The 21,478-nt window shown below is 39.9% G+C and overlaps 1 long non-coding RNA gene across 2 annotated transcripts in view; it reads left to right on the top strand.

Moving 5' to 3' along the window:
* LOC122633511 overlaps positions 1-21,251 on the top strand; it is a 37,199-nt gene extending 15,948 nt beyond the window's left edge. The window contains exons 4-5 of one of the 2 annotated variants that reach the window (XR_006328127.1): positions 5,349-5,447; positions 21,175-21,251. This is a non-coding gene — a long non-coding RNA (uncharacterized LOC122633511). Of the gene's footprint in view, positions 1-5,348; positions 5,448-10,017; positions 10,096-21,174 lie in introns of those variants that run through there. The other variant, XR_006328126.1, reaches the window with a different exon arrangement.
* The last annotated feature ends 227 nt before the right edge of the window (positions 21,252-21,478 follow it).

The following is a 21,478-nucleotide window of genomic DNA, read 5'->3' as shown; positions in this document are numbered from 1 at the left end:
AAAAAAAAAAAAAAACGGGGAATACGTACAACTAGAATACTTTGAACATATATTCGTCCGCAACATTACGTATCTTGATAAAAAGTAATCGTATTGTATTAGATCGAAAAATTGTTATTTGACACTATTTATTCTTTCTCCATTGCAGCGTGTTTCTAATAGTAACGATTTTTCAAATTGTCGAGTCGAGAGATAGAAAGAGGGAAAAAGGATACGTGTGGAAGAAAAGGAAAGAAGATAGAGAACAAGGGTAGCCTGACGAAAGCTTCAGGGGGTTGGAAATTAATCCAGCTCGTGCTGTGAGTAGTCTCCGTATGCGATTCTCGACCCTTCGTCAACCCTTTGCTCTTACATTCCTTTCATTTCCTCTCTTTCTCTCTCATTCTCTCATTCTCTCATTCTCTCTCTCTCTCTCTCTCTCTCTCTCTCTCTCTCTCTCTCTCTTTCTCTCTATATCTCCTTCCATTTCTGGGATTTCAAGCTCGGCTATAATCCACGTATTCGTCTGTTCATTCTGGTATAATCCACTGACAAAAGACGCGTTAAAAAGCACGAACACGTATGCAATTTTGATATTTCAGATGCAGATGATTTTCAGAGAGAAAGAAAGAGAGAGAAAGAGAGGAGAGAGAGAGAGAGAGAGACAGAAAGAAAAAACAAATATTGACATTTGTATATTTCGAAATGCATAATAATAGAATGTTGTTGTATAGATTACATCGACGATGTAATTTTAGCAAAGGAAAACTACGAGCCAATTTTGTACTATTCGTTCTCATTTTCGCGAACTCGTCGAGTTCGGTTTTAAACGTCTGTTGGTCAGCCAAATTGGAGGGCGAACGAGAGAGGAAAGGAGGAACGGAATCGTCGGCATTGATGCTCGTAAAGGTCGATCGATTTCCCACCTGGACGTCGTCCAAATTCGAGACATCGACGAAAATGGATTCGCTCCTCTCTCGCGTAAGTGCGCGACGCTCTTCGAAGTCCTCTATTTTATCGGTCTGGTTTTAGCTCGAGGGATAGCTACGAAAAAGAGAGTAAGGGAAAGAGAGAGACAGAGACAGAGAGAGAGAGAGAGAGGAGAAAGGAAAAGAAGGAACGTATAAAAAGAAATTCCTATTCTCGTGTATTATTTGCAGCTGCTTCCGTTAAAAGCAAGGGACGTTTAAACGAAAAATCTCTTTTTTGTTTTACGCTATTTCTCGTACATATTTATACAAATATATCGCATAGATAAGTATTTCAATCGGATTTCGAAATATTTCCATTCGACGGAAAGGAATTTACGTCAAGGTTGTTCAACTCGATAGTAATAAGTACCGATAAATTGCGTGCGGAACGACACTTCAACGTAACAAAGTAATAGCTTCTTGTCGTATTTAAATGCCGAGAAATTAACTTTGACCAACCATCTATATTGGGCTTTCTAAGCAAAGATATATCGAAGTATTTAATATTTCGTATATATAAGAGCTGGTTTAATAAACCGGCAAAGTAATTGGATTCGATCGCATAATCGCTCGATGCTGCGCAACCTAAATTCTAAGTATGGAGAAACACGCGACTCTCTCTTCGTGGAATATAATGAAATAGGTACTTCTCTTTTTTTTTCTTCGTTTATCTTTTCCTTCCTTTTTTTTCTTTTCTTTTCCTTTTTTTTTCTTTCTCGTCTGCGTACTATTATTCATCGTAAGATATAAATTTTTTTTACGTAATTGATAAAAGCCATAACACTTTATGTAGCTTATCTAATAACAAATAGTACGGCAAAAAACGTTATCGGATTTTTATTCAATTCCTAACACTCGAGAGATATGAATATTTTTTTATTATTTAATATATCTGACAATTGAAGAGAAATCTCAACGATTCTGTTTCTCTCTCTCTCTCTCTCTCTCTCTCTCTCTCTCTCTCTCTCTTCCTCTCTTTCTATTAGCTTTAGAAATGGATCGAATGGAATCGTCGGTATAGAATTGAGAAAGTTCTCGTATTCTGCCAAAAACGGCATCATTTTGCGTTAGTTCGGAGAACGTACCGAGCTCGACCTCGACCTCGGATAATCGTAGATCCTTTCTCCTTGGGCTTTATTACCCGATAAACTACGTTTCGTTCCGTACGGAAGGAAATGGCAAAAAGGAATGAGAAAAAGAAGAAGAAAAACGAAAAGAAATCTAAAAGAGGAGAATCGAAGTACTATCTACGACTATAATACGTAGGTTTTTTCTCGAAAATATTATTTATTCTCTTTCTTCCTTTCTCTCTCTCTCTCTCTCTCTCTCTCTCTCTCTCTGCTTCTTTTTTCTTGCATTTTTTATCCAGTGAAATGAGAGAAGGAAGGAAGATGAAAAAAAAAAACAAAAAAAAAAAGAAACGAACCACAAGCCGTTCTCTTGGTAAGAGAGGTCAGGAGGATGATAGTCACGAGTCGTGGAGTATAAAAGTCCTACGGTGAGGGCGAGGGTGCTCGTAAATCAGGGGGAGGATGCTTCTCCGAGTCATAATTTATCGTTGTCGAGCTTCCGAAAACAACGAGCCTCGTTGTTTCGTAAGGGATCCCTTCGTCCGAAGCACCAAGTTTAATTGAAGTTCCGAGAGGATAATGTTGCAGGATATCGAGGAAACTAGGTAATAGAGAAAGAGAGAGAGAGAGAGAGAGAGAGAGAGAGAGAGAGAGAGAGAAAACTGATAAGATATTCTCAAGGGTCTTAATTCGACGCGAACGAGATCGTGTAAAAGGAATTCGACAATTAATAAAATTACTGATTGAATATCTTAATTGTTTTAGGTTAATAATTTTTTTTTCTTTTTCCTTTTTGTTCTTTTTTGTTATACATAGAAAATATGCCACAGCTGCGAGAAGAGAGTAATAAAATGTATTTTCTCTTTCGTTTTATTTTTAATTTAGTAATATTACTTAATTTTTTATTTTTTATTTTTTAATTACTTAGTTACTTAATATTTTATTTTTAATTTTCCATTTTTAATTATTTTTAATTATTTTATTCTTTGATCGATACAATGCGTTTATTACGTCACGTCAGTATGCACCTTATCTGTAACGTTGTCGTCCTTCAAGGTGTATTGTTTTTAACACGTTGAGAAGATATATGACTAACCTTAATGTCGGAAAAAGATAGATGGATAGATAAAGTTAAAAGAGAGGGGAGAGAGAGAGAGAGAGAGAGAGGATATCGTCGGTGGTCGACGTCTGGTACATAACATACAATTCAATTTATATGCAGCGTATCGAGCGTGCTCTTCATTATTCAAAACTCTATGGTGGAAGTTAAAAATTGTGCGGGACACTTTAAGTGGAAAAAGTTTCAACGCGAACATGGCTCGTATATAGAATGTACATATATAAACGCTCGCATTGGGAGGAAACGATAAAGTTTTCTTAGAAAATAAAAGGGAGATGATTGATAGGCTTATCTCGTGTCCGTCTTTTATGACGTTATCCACTTTGTATTCATCGCATCAAGCCGTTCGTATGGTATCGTTCATCACGATTCTCCTTCGAACATCTGCCTTCGAACGTTTCGTGTAGTTTCCTATCGATGAATTGACGTTTTTAAAAATCTTCTCGTAGGAAATCCTTTTATTGATTTTTCGCGTCGATAATTATCGAAAAAATCTTCGTCGCGGAGAACGTTTTCTCTGTGACATTAGCTTCCTTTTTTCTATGGTAGCTCGTTTGCTAGCAGTCGTTGTGTCCCCCATAGTAGACAGACGATTCGAGCCAAAGCCGAGTCGAGCCAAGCAGAGACGATACGAAGGCAATAATACCATTGAAAATACGATTCTGTCAGAGATTTTCCTGGCCTTTTCTCTTCTCTATCCGATAGCTACCTTGCACCGTTCACCTCTACTATTATCCGGTTCATATCCGCCTTATTATAGTTCTTCTTCGTATCCTAGTTTGTAGTTTGCGCGTGTGTAGTAAACGCGCACCGTACATCATCCACCGTGAGTTAGAATTCTCTACGAGATAATAAAAGCATTTTGTTCTCGTTGAGCGGCAACGAGCACTTGATCGCCCATCCCTTAACTTTTCTATCCCTGCCGGCTAATTATACGAGTTCGAAAGTCATGAATTATGAAGGATATCCTCGTAATTGTTCACCGAGGCGTGTCTTCTCATTCATTCGTCCGCTCGTGTTCGTTCGTTCATTCATTTTTCTTCTCTTTAGTTTTGTCCTCGTTTTTTTTTTTCTTTTTCTACTTTTTTTTTGTATCTTCTTTTTTTAAGTTTTAATTCGAGTTGTTGCAAAGTCACGATAACGTACTCGAGCATGCGAGTTAGAGAAAGACAGATAGAGGCCGAAAGAGAGAGAGAGAGAGAGAGAGAGATGGAACGGAATAAAAGAGAGAGGAACGATATCATTAAATCGGGCTCGAGCGAAATTGCTTTTTGCAGGGCGTCGCGCGAAAGGAACGGAGCCCGACCACGACCCTCTTCTTCCTCAAACCGAGCACATTTTTGTCCCTTTCTTTCCTTCTCTCACTTTTTCCTTCCTTCCACTTTTCCTTCCATCCATCCATCTATCTATCCTTCCTTCCTTCCTTCCTTCCTTCCTTCCTTCCTTCCTTCCTTCCTTCATTATCGAGCTTATTTTTGCGCCAAGTCGGTGACGCGCGATCGTTGTAAGCTTGCGTATTAAGCTCTCGTATTGCGAAAACGAGAGACTCTAATCGTTTCGTTCCAGGCTTCTAACCGAGAAAGAGAGGTCTTGAGAAAACTCGTTCTCTCGTATTCTCTTGTTTATTACTTAAGAGGAGAAAAGATGGAAATATTTTTATTATCATAATAATAATAATAATAATAATTATAATAATAATAATAATAATTATAATTATAATTGTCATTAGCGATATTACGAGACTACGACAAAATATTTTATTATCGATTTTATTCTCCTCCTCTTCACTTTCCTCCTTTTATGTTTTTATGTTATCATGCTCTCAAAGAGCACATAGTTATCATTATTATTATTATTAATGTTATTATATCCGCGACAGCAAAGCGATGGCAATTTATTTTATTATCGATAACCGCGACGATAGGTGGGAAAAAACGAGATATAATTTTTGTCCTATATTCTTTTTTCTTTTTTTTTTCTTCGCCTTCACCGTATCCGATATTTATCGCGTTAATAAAGCGAATGACATAGAACTTATAAACACACACACACACACACACACACACACACACACACACACACACACACACACACACACACACACACACACACACACACACACACACACACCAACGCGCGTAAATAGGTATGTCTTTCTATGTTTACGTGTTCATCGTGTAATTCTTTGTGGTTTTTTTTCTGTTTCAGAAGAGTAGAAAAAGAGAGACAGAGAGAGAGAGAGAGAGAGAGAGAGAGAGAGGTGTACTTTATTGGCAAAGACTGCTGGATTGTTTACTTTGACGACGAGTAAGTTTTTCTTTTCCCCTACATTCGTGTTTTGTTACGCTCGTACATATACACAGACTCGTATATCATATATTCGATATAGTTTGTTATCGCGCCTTAGCAGAAAAAACTTTATCTCCCGTTGTTCCTGCATAATTAAGATAGTAGTCGCGTAGTCTGCTCGGTTCTCAATGTTCTACGTTCCTTACGTTCTTTTTTTCTCCATTTCTCATTCTCCGTGACGTACTGTTAATAGAAAATAGAGCGGAGAACACTTTTACGCGTTATCCCATAAAACCATTGAAACGATAGCTTTGTTATGCTATACAACGCTATATTTTATGAGCGTCTGGAAGATACGTCACCGAAGACTGTAGGAAGAAACAGTACTCCGATAAAATTAATAACGATCCAGCGAATTTTATAAAGAGGAAAGAAAATTTGATGAGACGCGTTTGTTGTTATTGTACGTGTATGTGATATATATGTTTCTTTATATGTCTACGAGAGAGAGAGAGAGAGAGAGAGAGAGAGAGAGAGAGAGAGAGAGAGATGCTTGAAGATTCTTTTATATACGTTTATGTGTGTGAGACAGAGAGAAAGGATCTTGAAAGAAAATTGACGAGTAGGAAGAAAATTCTCTTCTTCTCGATAGGCGATTTTCCCAGAGAAAGAGAGAGAGAGAGAGAGAGAGAGAGAGAGAGAGAGAGAGAGAGAGAGAGAGAGAGAGATGGATAGGTAGATAGATAGAGAGAAAAAGGATGGCCGAGTAATCCCAGTTCGAATCTCAGGTGGATCTCGACGTCTTTGCTCCATTACGTTCGACTGCGGCCCGTTCCACTGAAAAGAAAAGACGATTGATACGAAATACTCCATAAGAATCCAATCTCAGAAATGGCAAGAGGCAAAGTTCACTCGGTGTGTTGGACCTACCAGAAATAGTAGCATAAAAGTAGTAACAGTAATACCGATCGCTTTCCTCCTCCATCGACTAACTTTCTTCCACGCTTTTTCTCGACTTCTCCTTTATTTTCTTACATCTTTACTTTTTCTTCCTTTTCCTCTTGCTTTCTCCTTCTTCATCGAAGAAAGCTTTCGATTGGATTTAGAATTGGCTTCTTCTTCTTTCTTTGCTTTTTTTTTCTTTCTTTTTTTAACTTCATTTCCTCTCTCTCTCTCTCTCCCTCCCTCCCTGCCCTCTCTTTATTTATCTATCTCACTTTTTTCTCTTCGTTTTTTATCGTTTCTCAAACGATCAGACTTCGTTTTCCAGTTTGACGATTTTTCCAAGTTTACCAACATTATTCTTCTTTAAACGGTTCGAAGGGAAGTGATATTTTAGAAACGAGATTCGTGCGCGAGATTCCCCTCGATGGAGAGAAAAGGAAAACGAAAGGACACGTCTCTACCTTCTCTCGAGCTTAACTCGATCCATTATTTATGCTGTGAACACGTTCACGCATACAAGCGTAGGAATGGATGAGAATATTGTATGGAACCGTGCTACACACACGCGCGCGCGCTTCGACGATCCACTCTCCGTATCGCGATCATTCGGACGCACAGATCGCATTTCCCGGTAATTCGTCGTTTCCTTCATTTTCTCCTTCCCTCTTCGCGACACGGTGCCCTGTATATTCCAGTTGCATGCACACACAGATCTACACGTGACTCGATGACATATTACATATATACAGAGTGCATCATCCTACTACGTCAGGGCCGCATTCGACACACGCGATAAAATGGATTTCTCTTATTTTTATCGAGGAACGACATACCTTCCGAATGTTTCCATCTCGTCTACGTTGCTTTCAATTTTTCCTTCCGAGAGATCTGGGATTTTTCCCGTCTTTTTCATTTTCCTTTTTCCCCTTTTCTTTTCTTTTCTTTTCTATTCTTTTCTTTTCTCTCCTCTCTTTGGTTTTCTACTTTCTTTTTTATACGAGAAGAAGAGGAGGAAAATGAAAGATCTCTCTGGCGTATGCACGCGTCGTTTGCGCGTATAGACGAGGAGTTGCTCGAAAAATGATAGCTCGATTCGAAGAGAATAATGCTGGAACTGTGCTTTTCGAGCTCGTCGATGCGCGCACGAGCGTGTCGTTCTATTAAATCGAGTCGATCTTGAAATTTATCGACCACCTACGAAAAGATATTCCGTGAGTGTGTACGTATCGCGTAATATCTTGTTCGATATCGATGGACGAGAGAAAATATATATACGTGTACGTGTATACACATATAGAGACGTGTGTCTATGTATCTGTCGGAGATCTCGGCATGCCCTGTATACGTAGGATGAATGGTGCAACTCTATTTGGACGGTTAGCTCGTGCAATTGTGCTCGTGCATTCGGAGGATACGTGCAATTTGAGATAATGTCGTTTCTCGTAGAGTCGTGCTCGTAACGTCGACTTGCACGACGTTACACTCGTATTACGATTCTCTTCTCCTAGCTCCTACTGCATGTAGATGTATATCTTTCTTTTATTCTACCATTGCATTGAAAATTGGAGTGAACATCGTCGATTATCTTTTCTAATCTAATCGAACGCGATGATAATTACACAGCGAATATATTATCTTTCGGAACGTACTGAGAGTGTAATATATATATTTTTTAATTTCTTTTTTGTTCCTTTTCGAAAAAAAAAAAAACCGTTAAGGACACGTACCAAAGGAGAGACTAATTATTTCCGCACTCCTTATCGCTCGCGTATCTTATCTCTCGCGTTTAGGTTGACGCAGAACGGTCGATAACTTTACGCGGAGACGTCGTCACCGTGCAACGAATTTTAAAGCCGAACGATTATATAGAATAAAATTACAGCGTAAAAGGGGCGCTTGCGAAGGTTGGAAGGGTTTGGTTCTACGTGTCGTCGCGACTTGGAAGGTGTCCAGAAATCGAAGAAAACAAGGTGGGGGATGAAATCGAAGGAAGGATGCGCGGGCACTGCGTTCTCAAGGTATACCTCGGAGCATGTATCATAAGCGAACGTTCACACGGCCCTGAGAAACAAATTACACGTACGACCTAGCTTCTGACCACCGCCGGGTGGCACGCAAGTTAATCCGATCCGTGGCAACTCTATTCCCTTGGAGAAACCGCGCGTTCTCTTCCAACTTCCTCTCGGAGTAATTGCAACGTGACTCCGACGACCCTTTTCAAAATTACTTTCGAATCTTGCAAAATTCTCTTTAGAAACGAGCCATTTAGACAAAGACATTTTTCTTTCTCAAACCGATTTTCTCTCCGATCGAGCATAGATTTTATTTATTATTTATTACGGGCGGTCGCTCGGTCCTACAATTTTCTTTCCTTTTTTTTTCTCCATACACGCGTATACAGCAACGGAGAAAGAGAAAAAAAGATCGCTAATCCATCGACGATTAGCTCTTTGATTTCTTATTTTCGTCCTGTCCTCGCGCCATAAACGAAAACGTTCGACGATCTTTTTAAGACGTCGTTCTAGCTCTCACCTCCGACATTTGACCATCCTGGGTCAACTCTTTCTATTAAAGATTGAAAGACTTTATCTCGGTCGGACGGATAAATAGTAAGATAGTACGTAGAGGTTTTTTTAAATGAACTTTATCGTACTTTTAGATACACGACCTCTCTCAGTTTTAATTTCGTTTTCAATATCTCGCCAAGGTTCCGTCTCCCCTTTCGACTTTCGCACTCAACCTTTCTCGTGCTCGTTACAAATGGTATTCGGGATCGCGTTGAATGAAGTTCAACCCCCGAGGGAACTCGACGGCTGTTCGTTAATAAGGCCATCCGTTAAAGTCCTTGTACTTTTAGGGCACGTTGATCGGGAGGAAGAGGAAACGAAAGCGAGGCCACGATCGATCGAAAAAAAAAAACCGAAAGAAAATTCATCGATTTTACGACAATTTTTCAAACAGAAATAACTTTTCTCTTTTCTTTATTTCGTTTCCCAAGATTTGCGAAAATATTTCCAACTATTTTCTCTTCTCTCTCTCTCTCTCTCTCGTGTGTTCGAACAATTCCAAAGGTAGTCCGGAAACGTTTAGGGCATTTATCGTGACTTCAAAACGTTCCTAAAGGATGATTGAAATCCAATACGGATTCGAAAGACGTTTCCACGTTTCGTATACTCGAGGAAATTCCTTCAGGCTGCTATGCGAAAAAGAAAGAGAGAGAGAGAGAGAGAGAGAGAGAGAGAGAGAGAGAAATAGATAGAAAAGTTTTCTTATCGTTCCCGAACGGATAGCTCGTATAATCTCGAGTTCATTGGTCGAAATGTTTTCCAAGTAGTTTTCAGTTACGTCCTCTTTGCCGTTTCCTCTTCTTTCTCGAAAATGAGATTACGTATCCGGCATATATCGAGTTCATATCGCGGTTACTTCTTCCGCGCGTGGCTGTGTGCGTACGCGTGTTTTCCTTTGGAACAACTTCGGATTACGTTTCGGGATTCAAAGTCTTCGTCATTTTTGTTTGCTTGTTAGTTAGTCATTAGTCGTTGGATCTAAACGTTCGTCCTTATGCAGTATCGGGTATTTCTTCTCGAGTTTTCATTTTGATAGGAGTTTACGAGCTCTCGCAATATTATTTTTCTTTTTCCAGACTCGAAAGAAATTTTTACGAGCAAGACTAGCGTGCGAGGAACTCGGAGAGGAGTAGGAGAAGGAGGAGAGAGAGAGAGAGAGAGAGAGAGAGAGAGAGAGAGAGAGAGAGAGAAAAGAGATTCGAGAAGAAAAGTACGAAGGAAGAAAACAATAGATTTTCGAAGCGAGTGAAGAGGAGGAAGACTAGCAAGGAGAAGAAATTTTACGAGGCGCTCTTCTCGTGTATACAGATCGTTCGCTATAAAGTTCTTCATAAATTCTGGATGATTTATGAGCGTTTCACCGATCGATACATAGGCGTGGAAGAGGACAAAGAGAGAAGAGCGCGAAACGTCCTAGCTATGGTGTAAAAGAGGAACGAAGGTGGAGAAAGAAAGAGAGAAGAGAGAAAAAAAAAGTAGGTATCTATCCATCGGTGGTTTTGCACCGGCAGCCTCGTGCGACGGATTGTGTGTATGATGGATCGTAATTACCGTGTCGACGCCCGTGTCATATTCCTCTCTGCCCCCTCCTTTCTACCGTTCCCGCCATTTTTCCGCTCCTTGCCTCCTGGCAAAAGAACTTTTTTTTTTCGGGTTTTAGAAAAGTAGACACCTTCCGTTCGGCTCCGACAATTTTTCGAGATTCGTGGAAACTTTAGAGGTCGACGTGAATTTTTTCTCCTGTTTCTTTTTTTTTCCTTTTTCTTTTTCTTTTATTCTTCTTTTTCTTGTTTTCTCCCCCTCGCTCGTTTTTACTCGCTTAGGAGCAATTAGCGGGATCCTTCTCGTGCTTTGCTAATCGGGAGATTAAACGTTTCTCTACTGCTCGTTATAACTTCACGAGCGAGGAGTAAAAGATCTTATTACTTTCTGTCTCTTTCTCGCTTTCTTCCTCTTTTCTTTTTGTTTCTCTTGAGAGTCTCTTTATTCCGGAGATGATGACTTCCCAGTGAAATTTCCGGACAGCTTTCTTAGACTCTTCTCAGATCGTTCGTATAATTAATCTCTAACCATTTTGTAATTAACCGAGTCGAGGTTTTACTTTTTGATTGGATTTTCCTGTTTCGGGAGGAAAGGGAAAAAGAACTTGAGACTCCGTCTAGCTCCGTCTTATTAATCTTATTTTTCATTTCGGTATAATCGGAGAAAGGCAATTAAGCCGGTACAATGGCGCGTCAACACCTTCTCCCGAGGGTATCTTTCTTTCTTTCTTTCTTTTTTTCGAAGTAGCAGAGTCTTCCTTTTCATTTCCGTCATTCTTGTCGAGAACCAACGTGATTCTTGATTTCCACGTAGTGCGGAAAAAGGCAGAGAAATGGAAAAGAAAGGCTTGAGGTGAATAAAGAAGAAGAGGAAGAAAGAGAGAGACAGATATATACATATATGTCAACTTACATTTTAATTCGAGGGTCTTCAAAACCCTCGTTTCCACTATGGCTCGCCCTTCGCACCCTTCCTTTCTTCCTTCCTTTCTTTCTTTCTTTCTCTCTTTCTTTTTTTTCTCTCTTTCTCCCTCTGCTACCCTCCCTTTCTCGTTTTCGTTCACTTTGTTTCTTCGGTGTCTCTTTAGGTTTCCTGCCCTTCCAGGCAAGTTTACAAACCAACCCTCGAGCACCTTTCTTCGTCTCTACCATCAGTAGAAATTCCCTTTGCGAGTAGAACGAGACACTTTTTTGTCCCACCTCGTATATACTTCTCTCTCTCTCTCTCTCTCTTTTTCTTTTCGTTCTTCGCTCTTTTGTTCAATCTTCCATAACTCTCATCGCAATTTCTTCCATTCCTATGGTCCTCTTATATTCGATCGGATCTTAATGAAGTTTACTCGTCTCTTCGCTTTTTGATTTTAATTTCAGATCGGCCTACTTCTCATCTGGAATCCTTAATTACACGAGATATCCTTGATATCTTCTTTCTTATCGGTCCACTCGAAAGATTCGTTTAAAAGAACTCTCTCTCTCTCTCTCTCTCTCTCTCTCTCTCTCTCTCTCTCTCTCTCTCGACGTGTTTCTCTCTCGCTAAGCCGATCTTCTCGTCTTTCCCCGTTTGCCGAGCGTAGCCCTTTTCTTTTTCCTCTTTTGCTTCGAGACTCGCAAAGTTTTCAACATTGAAGAAAGAAAAAAGGAAAAGAGAGGAGAAGGAAAGTGCCGAGTCTTCGGTTTTACTTTTAGTTGAACGGCGGTTGCTCATACCTCTCGAGCAAGAGGAAAAGGGCTCAAAGTAAAGACTCTGTCCTTTTTATCATCTCTTTCTTTCTCTCTCTCTCTCTCTCTCCCTCTTCTTTTATTCTGCTTCTAATGAAAACTCGAAGAGAAACTATCGGATGCTTCCGTGGAATTCATTAGGATACTCTTAAGTTTAGACGAAAGACGAAAACTCGACTTCGTTTCATCGACATTCGTGATTGTGTGATGTCGCGTAATTACGCAAGCGATCGTTATATTCGCGTTAGGCGTTCCTTTTGTCAAAATAAAGATCTCTCTCTTGTTCGAATTTACTAGGAACTTCATGAGTCTTCCACAAAGTTTTGCCTGTTCACCCTTTCTCGATACCCTGACCCTCTCGAGGAAAAAAGTGCTGACGTAGTCGAGACGAGAACGCTGCTACTTTGTCTCCTTATACGCTATTCTATTTTTCTGTTATTTCTTTTTTGTTCCTTTATTCTCTTTTTCTCTCCAATGTTATATACTTAACATCGGTCGCACGATCGACCTCGTTCCCGACCTCGTTCTTCTCAAAACCTTTAACATTCCTCTTATCTCCATTCTTACTGCGATCGTAGACCGATCTTTTTTTATCATTTTCGTTTCATTTATATATTACATTCGTTAGTTCGATAAGAAAGAAAAAAGATGAAGATAGATTTATCTTCTCAGAAAAACGTACCCAAAGCTCTCTGTACATCGTTATCGCTTATATACGTATACATAAGCTCGAAATTCGGGGCGTTTCGTCGAGTGATAAACCGCAATTCGAATCGTGACTTCTCGCGTACCAGTTAATCTTCTAATGGACGTTCCCGTTTCCCAAAGAGCGAACGAACCGAATGGACTGCTTTTCGACTATCGCCAGATGGAGCTATAGTAATCGAGAAATTTTGACTATCGACAATACGCGGATAATATAGAAATATGAGCAAATGATTACTATCTTTGGGAAAGCGGCGCATTGTGTAGCCTGCGTTCGGTCATAATCGTACGATTCGGTACCGTGGGAATCGTTGCAAACGATATAAATAGCCTTTTTTTTTTTTTTTTTTTTTTTTTAGAATTTTATCGCTAAACAGAGCCGACTTTTCAATTTATTTATTCATGCCGCGGATCGAAAACAAACGGATCGAAACGATTAGATCGGTGGAACGGAGAAATTAGTCGAGTAAAAGCGCGAGCCACGTTTAGTAGATATCTCTTACGAAATAACCTAAACCGGTTTTTAGAAAGGAAATCGAGCAGTTGGATGAAAACTCGTACAACGTTAGGCAAACCGGTTCGTTGCGAATCGTGACCGATTAACTTCGCAAGATCCGCTTTTCGCATTGGTATTCATTGATTAGGAAGAAAAGAAAAAGTTGGACGTGTACGATACGTTTCGATCTTTGATCGACGATCTATAGCGTGTTTCTTTTTTTTTTTTTCTTTTTTAACGGAATAAAAATAGCCTTGCACGAGAAGCTCTCTTCGGCGATATTACCTCGCAGAAAGATTCAGGTTTCCGGTAGATTCGGCACGCTCGACGGGAGAGAGGTTTTCTGAGCGTTTTTATCGCTCGTCCTCTTCGATCTTTCGAGCTTCCCATCGTAAAAGTCGATCGTTCGAAGCAAATACAATGTAATTCGTCTCGTAAAAGCTTTTCCTACAAGCCTACTAAAGTCGCCGTTCTCTCTTTCGAAAGTATTCTAATATACCTTTTAAATTTCAACCGAGAGATATCTATGCGAGACGAATGGTACGCTCGTCGGTTCGATTTAACGATCGATGTATGAATGAACGGATGAAACGAACGAACCAACGAACGAACGAACGGTCGTGTTTTCGCGTAGACGTACTTGTATATTCTATTTGTTCGTTTTCCTTTCGATACGTTCGTCGATTAATTCGTTAAAAATATAAGCTCTGCTCGTTTATTGTTTCCTACGAGACGAGAGTCGTTGCCTCGAGTTATTTCGACCTCTCGATCGTCTCGAGAGGCTTCTTCAATGGAATGCCTTCTCTCTCTCTCTCTCTCCCACTTTCTATACGCAATGGCAGAGACGGTAGTCTGACTCATTCATCGGAGTTCGCTTGCGGATCCATGAATGAATGCCTGATTCACGGTTTCGTGTGTATAACGGCGTGCCAACTGCAGCTCGTTGCAGTTCTGCATTCGTATCTACTACTCTAATTGTCCGTTACGTCGATAAACGCGGCATTGTTCGAAATATACTCGAACTCTGCTTAATCTCGATTCTTTGCCTCGAAAATGCGTGTACCGATATAATGCTTGGTAAAAATGAATGGACGGAACGCGTAACGGGTCACGCGTCACGTATCGATTCCGACCACATATCGATATCCTAGAATATAAATCAGCTTTTTATTCGTTGGAAAATTAAACGAATTTTCTTGTTTTTTTCTTTCATTCTTTTTTTTTTTCCTTTTCTCTCTCCACGATTATGAAAAGGAATAGAAGAAAGGATAGAACTACTTTTCTTTTTTTTTTTTCTTTTCTTTTTTTTTTCTGTTCTGTTCTGTTCTTTTCTCTCGGCATTTCTCCGGTTTAATTAACCGATGGAATCACGGATATTAATTCATGGTGCTGTCGGCGTCTTCCGTTTCTTCGTCCGTCCACTAATATCCGGGAATGAGAGAAAAGAAAAACGGGAGGGCGGAGGTGGATGAGAGAAAAAAAATTGAAAGAGGAAACGATCCATGAACTTTCGTGTCTCCATTGTGTGCGTCTCGTGTCTGCTCGAATTGGTTATTAACTCGACGGCTAGTAGTTCGATGCGAGGAAGGGAGGCCGAGGAGAAAATCGATTCGTTTGAAGAAAGCCAGAGAGAGAGAGAGAGAGAGAGAGAGAGAGAGAGAGAGAGAGAGAGAGAGAGAGAGAGAGAGAAAAGGTAAAGAAAGAAAGCCTGAAGTATTATGATTTCATTGTATGTCTGTCAAGGGACTTACGGTTAATAAAAATTAAGATTCTAAACCGGTAGCGAAGATTTTTTTTAAGCATATCTTTTTTTACTATATATATATATATACATACATATACATAGAACATATATATATTCTATATATGTGTGTGTCAGTAATATATATATACATATATATATTACTGACAGATTACACCTCGAGTTTCTTTTCGATGGACTTAAATCGACTTGGGCGTGCATTACGAGTCGACCGTATCGTAAAAAGAATATAAAAGGCTGAGGTGGTAAAGCGGAAGAAGAAAAAGGAGAAGCAAAAAAAAAAAGGAGAAAGAAAGAAGGGTGGAAGGAAAAGGACCGAGTCGCGAGGGCTTCTCCATGGCTGAAACTTTCCCACTGAAGGCTTGCACGATACCAACGATTTTAAGAGAGAGAGAAAAGAATCAAGAGTACGTAGTATGCTTTCTCGAGAACGATTTTGCACGACAACGGAAGGCAAACTGCAAGTGTTGGTTGCTTCGCTGAGACTAGCTTTACGAAGGAAAGGGAGGTTCGAACGACGCTAATGCGTCGTCTTTTACTCGTTTCAAACATTCCCTTCCACGAAAAGTTTGCAAACGACATCGTCCCTGCCCCTCGTTCCTTCACGGATTTAAAGAGATCTCGAGCGCATTCGATAAAAGTCGAACCTTATACCGAACCTTATCCATATATATTTTCAACGTTAAAGCGTATTCTACTGAATGACGATATTCTTCTCTTTATCTATAACAATAGCGATAGCGATATATACTTCGTTTTGAGAATCGCTATTCACTGTCAGTAAATACAATATCGTCTTATCTGCTTCAAACGCATACGTTATTAAAACTTTAGCATATCGTCGTAAACGATTAAAAATAAAATTCTAGTAAGAAGAGAAGTAAAAAAAATATGTCGCATAAAATTGAAACGTAAAAAAGGAACCGACGACTTTGATCGGGGTGTTTTAAAAATCAGCAACGTTTTTGAAGTTACGTCGTAAAAAAAAAAAAGAGAAAAAAGAAAAAAGAGAAAAAAAAGGAAAAGAAAAGAAAGAAAAAGAAATATTAGAAGGGAGAATTCGCGATGCGCTTAGACTCGATGGAAACGATGATTTTGGCGTAATAACGATGGCGGTCTCGTTGGCACCAGCTGCGAGATTCTCTCAAAGTTAAAGATTACGAAGGCACATGCCATAGTCTTCGGACTAGCACACTGAAACACTTGGAAACTCTCGATGGTACTCTCGAAGGTGTAACTTCCGCGGTCTCCTAACAATTTACCATGTTAGCGTTGGGAGAGAGAGAGAGTTAGGTTGGAACGATCGAAGAAGCCAACGCGTCGTGTCGAGAACACCGCTAGTTTCTAATGTCTTGGATTAGTCTCGCGACGGCATTTGCCGTGTTAATTGTACTTGGAATCGTTATAGTTCGAAATATTATGACTTTCGGTCTCGGGAACGCGCGATATCGTTGTAGAGCGTTTATAGTATTTTCTTCTATCTAAGCTTCCTTATCTCGTATCCTTCGTTCTATTTCCTTTCGTTTCTTTACCGTTTTCTTCCTTTTTATTCTTACGTTTTAATGGTCGGTAGAAAATACAACAAGTTATACTCGTGATCGGGTTACAGCGAGATCGATAAAGCAACGTCGAACAATATTAAACCTTGAGATATTTCACTTCTCTAATTCAGACCAGTTTCAGCTCTCTTCTCTCGACATTCGGCATAACTAAGACGTCGTAGATTACTTCGGCTCATTCCGCTTTAACGGGCAAACTTTGAGCGAGTAATCGGTAGTCAAAGTTTTGGAGACGCTTTGCGCAGTGCTAATTGAGATTTCACTATTATTCCCCTACCGCCTCGTGCCTCTCTCTCTCTCTCTCTCTCTCTTTCTCTCCTTCTCTCCTCCGCCATCTCGAATTCGTTCAGCCATGAATAACTTTGAATCATCGAAATATAAACGAGCTTAATCGCGATAAATGAAATTACGATTTTCTCTGTTACGTTTCCAAAGCTACTTTCTCTCTCTCTTTCTCTCTCTCTGTCTTTCTTTTTTTTATAATCTAAAATGAACGGTCGTATCTTTGTCGTAACCAGAAATCCGTATATTCAAACTGTCGTAATACGTCATACTATATAAATTGTCTTCGGTACCTTTGAATTTTCAGCGATGGGGTATTAATAGGACTAAGGTAAATTACTACTCCTTTGACCAGAGAGAACGTCGAGTTGAGTTGACATGAGTAATGTCCAACCTTCGGTCGTCTCTTTCTCTTTTGTTCCCTATCGAACTATCCTTTGGACGTTTGCTAAAATATTAACCGATAACTACGTAGTAGAGAGGGAAAGAGAGAGATCACGTTAGCTAGGGCACTCGTTACGTCGTATGAATGGAGCAGTTTCTTTGTCGTGAGAATAGAGAGAGAGAGAGAGAAAGAGAAAGGGGAGTATATATTAATGGAGGTACTTGAAACTCTGAGCTATTTGGTTTTGATTAATTCAATGCAAACACTCCGACAAGGGACGAAAGGGAGGGAAGGGAACGACGAGTAAAGTTTCCTTTTCTAACGACGAAGTAATCATTTGCAATCAGCAGGCATTCGACAGTCCTTTAGGAGACAGATTACGTAGAGTTTGGCTTGAATGAACGTCGAATGAATCCTCTTGCTTGCATTATGTATATATAGATAATCGGTGTGCTTTCCCATCTGCCTATGTCTGGGTACTCTATCTCCATCTCTCTCCCTGTCATTACACAAAGCTCCGACCTGCACTTCGGTAAATCCTCGAAACGCAAGCTAGTTTGCATTCTCTTCGACTTCGAAACGAGTCCGCCAGCGAAGGAGGAAGAACGGTTAAATAATGGAGGGTATTATTCCGGCGAAGCAATCGTCCTGACGTTAACGAGTGCGAAAGAACAAGAACGATCTTAGAGGGCAAAGCTTACGAGGGATCACGACTGTCTTTCTTTTTCTCTTTCCTGCTCGTGCCAAAAGTCGAATGTTTTTAATGATTAATCGTTCTCTCTCTCTCTCTCTCTCTCGTTCTCTCTGTCACGTTTTTGCAAATATTTTCTCGCTGTTTCGTATCTTGCTAGTAAAATAGATAGGTAGGTAGAGTGCGTAGGAAGGTCTAGGAAACCTCATCGATGCGAACACAAATCCAGCAGGAGAGTTGATCCAATTAAAATGTCGCTACGACATCGGTGACTAAGTCATTCTTTCGACGACGAAAGAGACAAAGAGAAATAGGGAGAGAGATAGAGACTGGAGCGAAACGAAAAAACAATGGCCAACGCTTTTCGGGCAAAGATAACGGAGGGAAAAGTGAGAGTGGTACCGGAACGTTACAACGGACAGAGAGAGAATATCCTCGGGGTCTTCCACGGTGATAACGACATTATTTGTCGCATCGTTTATCGTTGAAAACGTCTCCCTTTTCCTTCGTTTCTCCTTTTTATCCTTCTCGTTCCCTTAGTTCTTTCTCTCTCTCTCTCTCTCCTCTCTCCCTCTCTCCTCTCGTACGCATTCGCTGCCGGCGATAGGAGCGTTAAATCACGAGAACCGCGTTGCGAGCTGGCCTAGCCAAAGCAACAGAATCATTTGTCAAGGGACAGAATAAAGTTGCCAGCTCGTAAAGATTATCAAACCAACCGTATCGTCCTCTTTTCCTTTCTTTCCCCGCTCCACTCTCCTTCTTCTTTTTTCTTTCTTTCTTTTTTTTTTTTACTCTCTATTTTTTATCCTCTGTAACAATCCGACCAACCGATGCAACACCTCCGCGTATCCTATGTACATCTGAGAGTTTTTACGAATTTGGCTAAGCGTGCTTGACACAATTAACGCGCTTCTCGTAACTGTGGCGCGTAGTTATAAAATCGTTTCGAATAATGTCAAAAACACCTTGGAGATCTTTCTCGTTTGTTCGAAACGTATTTTTCGTGTCGTTTTTCCTTTTTGTAGGAGATCGGACGGTAACTAACAGTAGCTTTGGGATTTCGTTGATGCGAAACGCTTTTATTGCGTCTCGTCGTTCGTAATACTCGCTTCTATCGGCTTTCACCGTTTCTCTCTCGAATTTCGGATATGAAAGGGAGGGATGTTTTCGCTTCCTCTCTCTCTCTCTCTTTCTCGCTGTGCAAAAGCAAGGCGAAGTCGAGTTCGACGCGTTATATGCAAAGTGTGAGTTTGCTTTGGGGTTTGTATAATTTTCATGCTCGGTTCGATTATTTTCCATGGGGAAACGAGAAATATAAAGATTCGTATCACGGGACGACGTTTCTATAGAAAATAACGTTTAATCTCGATCAACGTAATCTCTCTTTCTCTCTTTATCTGTATATATATATATATATCCATCCATCCATCCATCCATTTATCTTTATTTATATTAATGCATATATTTATTGGATATATCTCCTGCAATATTGATATTTTTAGTGAAAAGAGAATATCCCGAGTCTCTTCCCATTCATTCATTTGTTCTTTTTTAATCGCAAACTGCAGAGAAACGTTTGCGAATTTATCGATTTTCCCATACAATTCGTCCGCCTCGAAAGTCAGCCAATATTCGCTAGGAGACGAAAGGACGTATACGAATTTTTTTATCGAAAGCAAACAAAGACGCGAGTGTGTGTATGTGTGCGTGTGCATATATATATATATATATATATATCGTTGGGTAGTCAGAGGACAATTTTGTAGCAGTGATTCATAGTCAGGAGATTGGGAATAACGTTGGAAGCACACCGGTCAGAGATATCTCCTGCGTTGGAGCGTGCAAATTCGGCTTTTGGTATCTCTGCCGATTCCTCCCTTCTCTTCTCCTCCCTTCTCTTCTCTTCGCTGCAGTTAGCAACCTCCGTCTCTTCTTCGCACTGACTGGACGTTCGCTTGATATATTACAGGAGCCGTTTATTACCACTGACCGATAATGTTTTGCTTTGTTTCACGGTTGTGCACGGCATCTATCTGGTATTGTCCACTTTGTACCATCGACTAACAAGCTGCGCCAACGATGAACATCACAGAGAGAGAGAGAGAGAGAGAGAGAGAGAGAGAGAGAGAGAGAGAGAACGTGTGGTAACTGCACCGGTGACATGTTCGTCATTTATCTTCCTCGACACCTCGATCCGATTTCGATTTATTTTCGAGTATTCCAAGCAAAGATTCTCATTTTTATTCGAAAATATCGTTTCCCCGAACTTCTGTTCTATCCTGATTATCATGTAAATTATAAATAGGGAAATTTTGAAAAAAAAAAAAAAAGAAAAAAAGAAAAATCGCTGATACGTGGCATCCACGAAGTACGATGAAAGATAGAGGCTTAAAAAAAAATACGATCTCGTTCGTTCCCTTCGAAAGGGTTAACGTTATTAAGCGAATTTTAATTGATTAATTACGTTCGATCAAAGAGTCAAGATAAAGGTAAAAGAACGTGAGAAAGACGCCGTAGTCCTTCTATACTTGTTCTTCTCTCGTAAATAGAAAAGTTGGGATCGTGTACTCTCTTCTTCCGTTAATTTGATAAGTCATCACGGTTCGCTGCTTTGCGCACATTCAACGTGTTAGTATTCGCAACGATGTGAGCTTTCCAGTACGCTCCAAGTGAAGCTTAATTAAATAGCGACCAAACATCCTGCCGGAATGTTCCTACCGAGTTATTACGCGCGACTTGTTCTCTCTCTCTCTCTCTCTCTCGCAATGCGGTTGCCATGATTTTAATCGGACTAATACAAGGCCCTCACCTCTTGGTGTCCTTTTTTAAATCTAACTATACCTATTTGACCTCATGCACTCACCGCTCTATTTTCGTCGTACAAAGGGTGCTAGAATTTTTTTTTTTATTTTCCTTTTCTTTCTTTCTGTCTTTCCTTTATTTATTTATTTTTTCTTTTTTTTTCTCTCTCTTTTTTTTTTTTTTCTATAAAAGAACGTACGTTTCGTCAGCCTTGCGTAAACGTTTTATTAACGTTTTTTTTTTTTTTTTTTTAAGATTTTTCTTCATTCTTCTTTTTCTCTTTTTTTTCAGATGAAAATACGAGAAGGGAGGAGACAACTGTGAGGGCAAACGTGTTTCATGCGAGGCTGTAAGCATAAAAAAAAAGGTGATACAAATCGTCTTTTCTTTTCTATACTCATCGTTCGATATTACGTTCGAATGACGAGGGTCGACAAAGAGTGTATTCCTCGTCCATTATTTTTCTTCTTTCTTCTTTTCTTTTTTCTCCCTTTTTTTTTTTTTAAGACGTTTACATTTATACATGTCACGGTACTCTTGATAATGTAACGAGGAGCTGTTGAAGACACACGTTCTACGGAGACCGTTCTTCGGA

This window comes from Vespula pensylvanica, chromosome 12, assembly GCF_014466175.1.
Source record: "Vespula pensylvanica isolate Volc-1 chromosome 12, ASM1446617v1, whole genome shotgun sequence".
NCBI classification, from domain to species: domain Eukaryota; kingdom Metazoa; phylum Arthropoda; class Insecta; order Hymenoptera; family Vespidae; genus Vespula; species Vespula pensylvanica.
The sequence above is the reverse complement of the archived record's forward strand: the minus strand, read 5'-3'. Positions and strand labels throughout refer to the sequence as shown.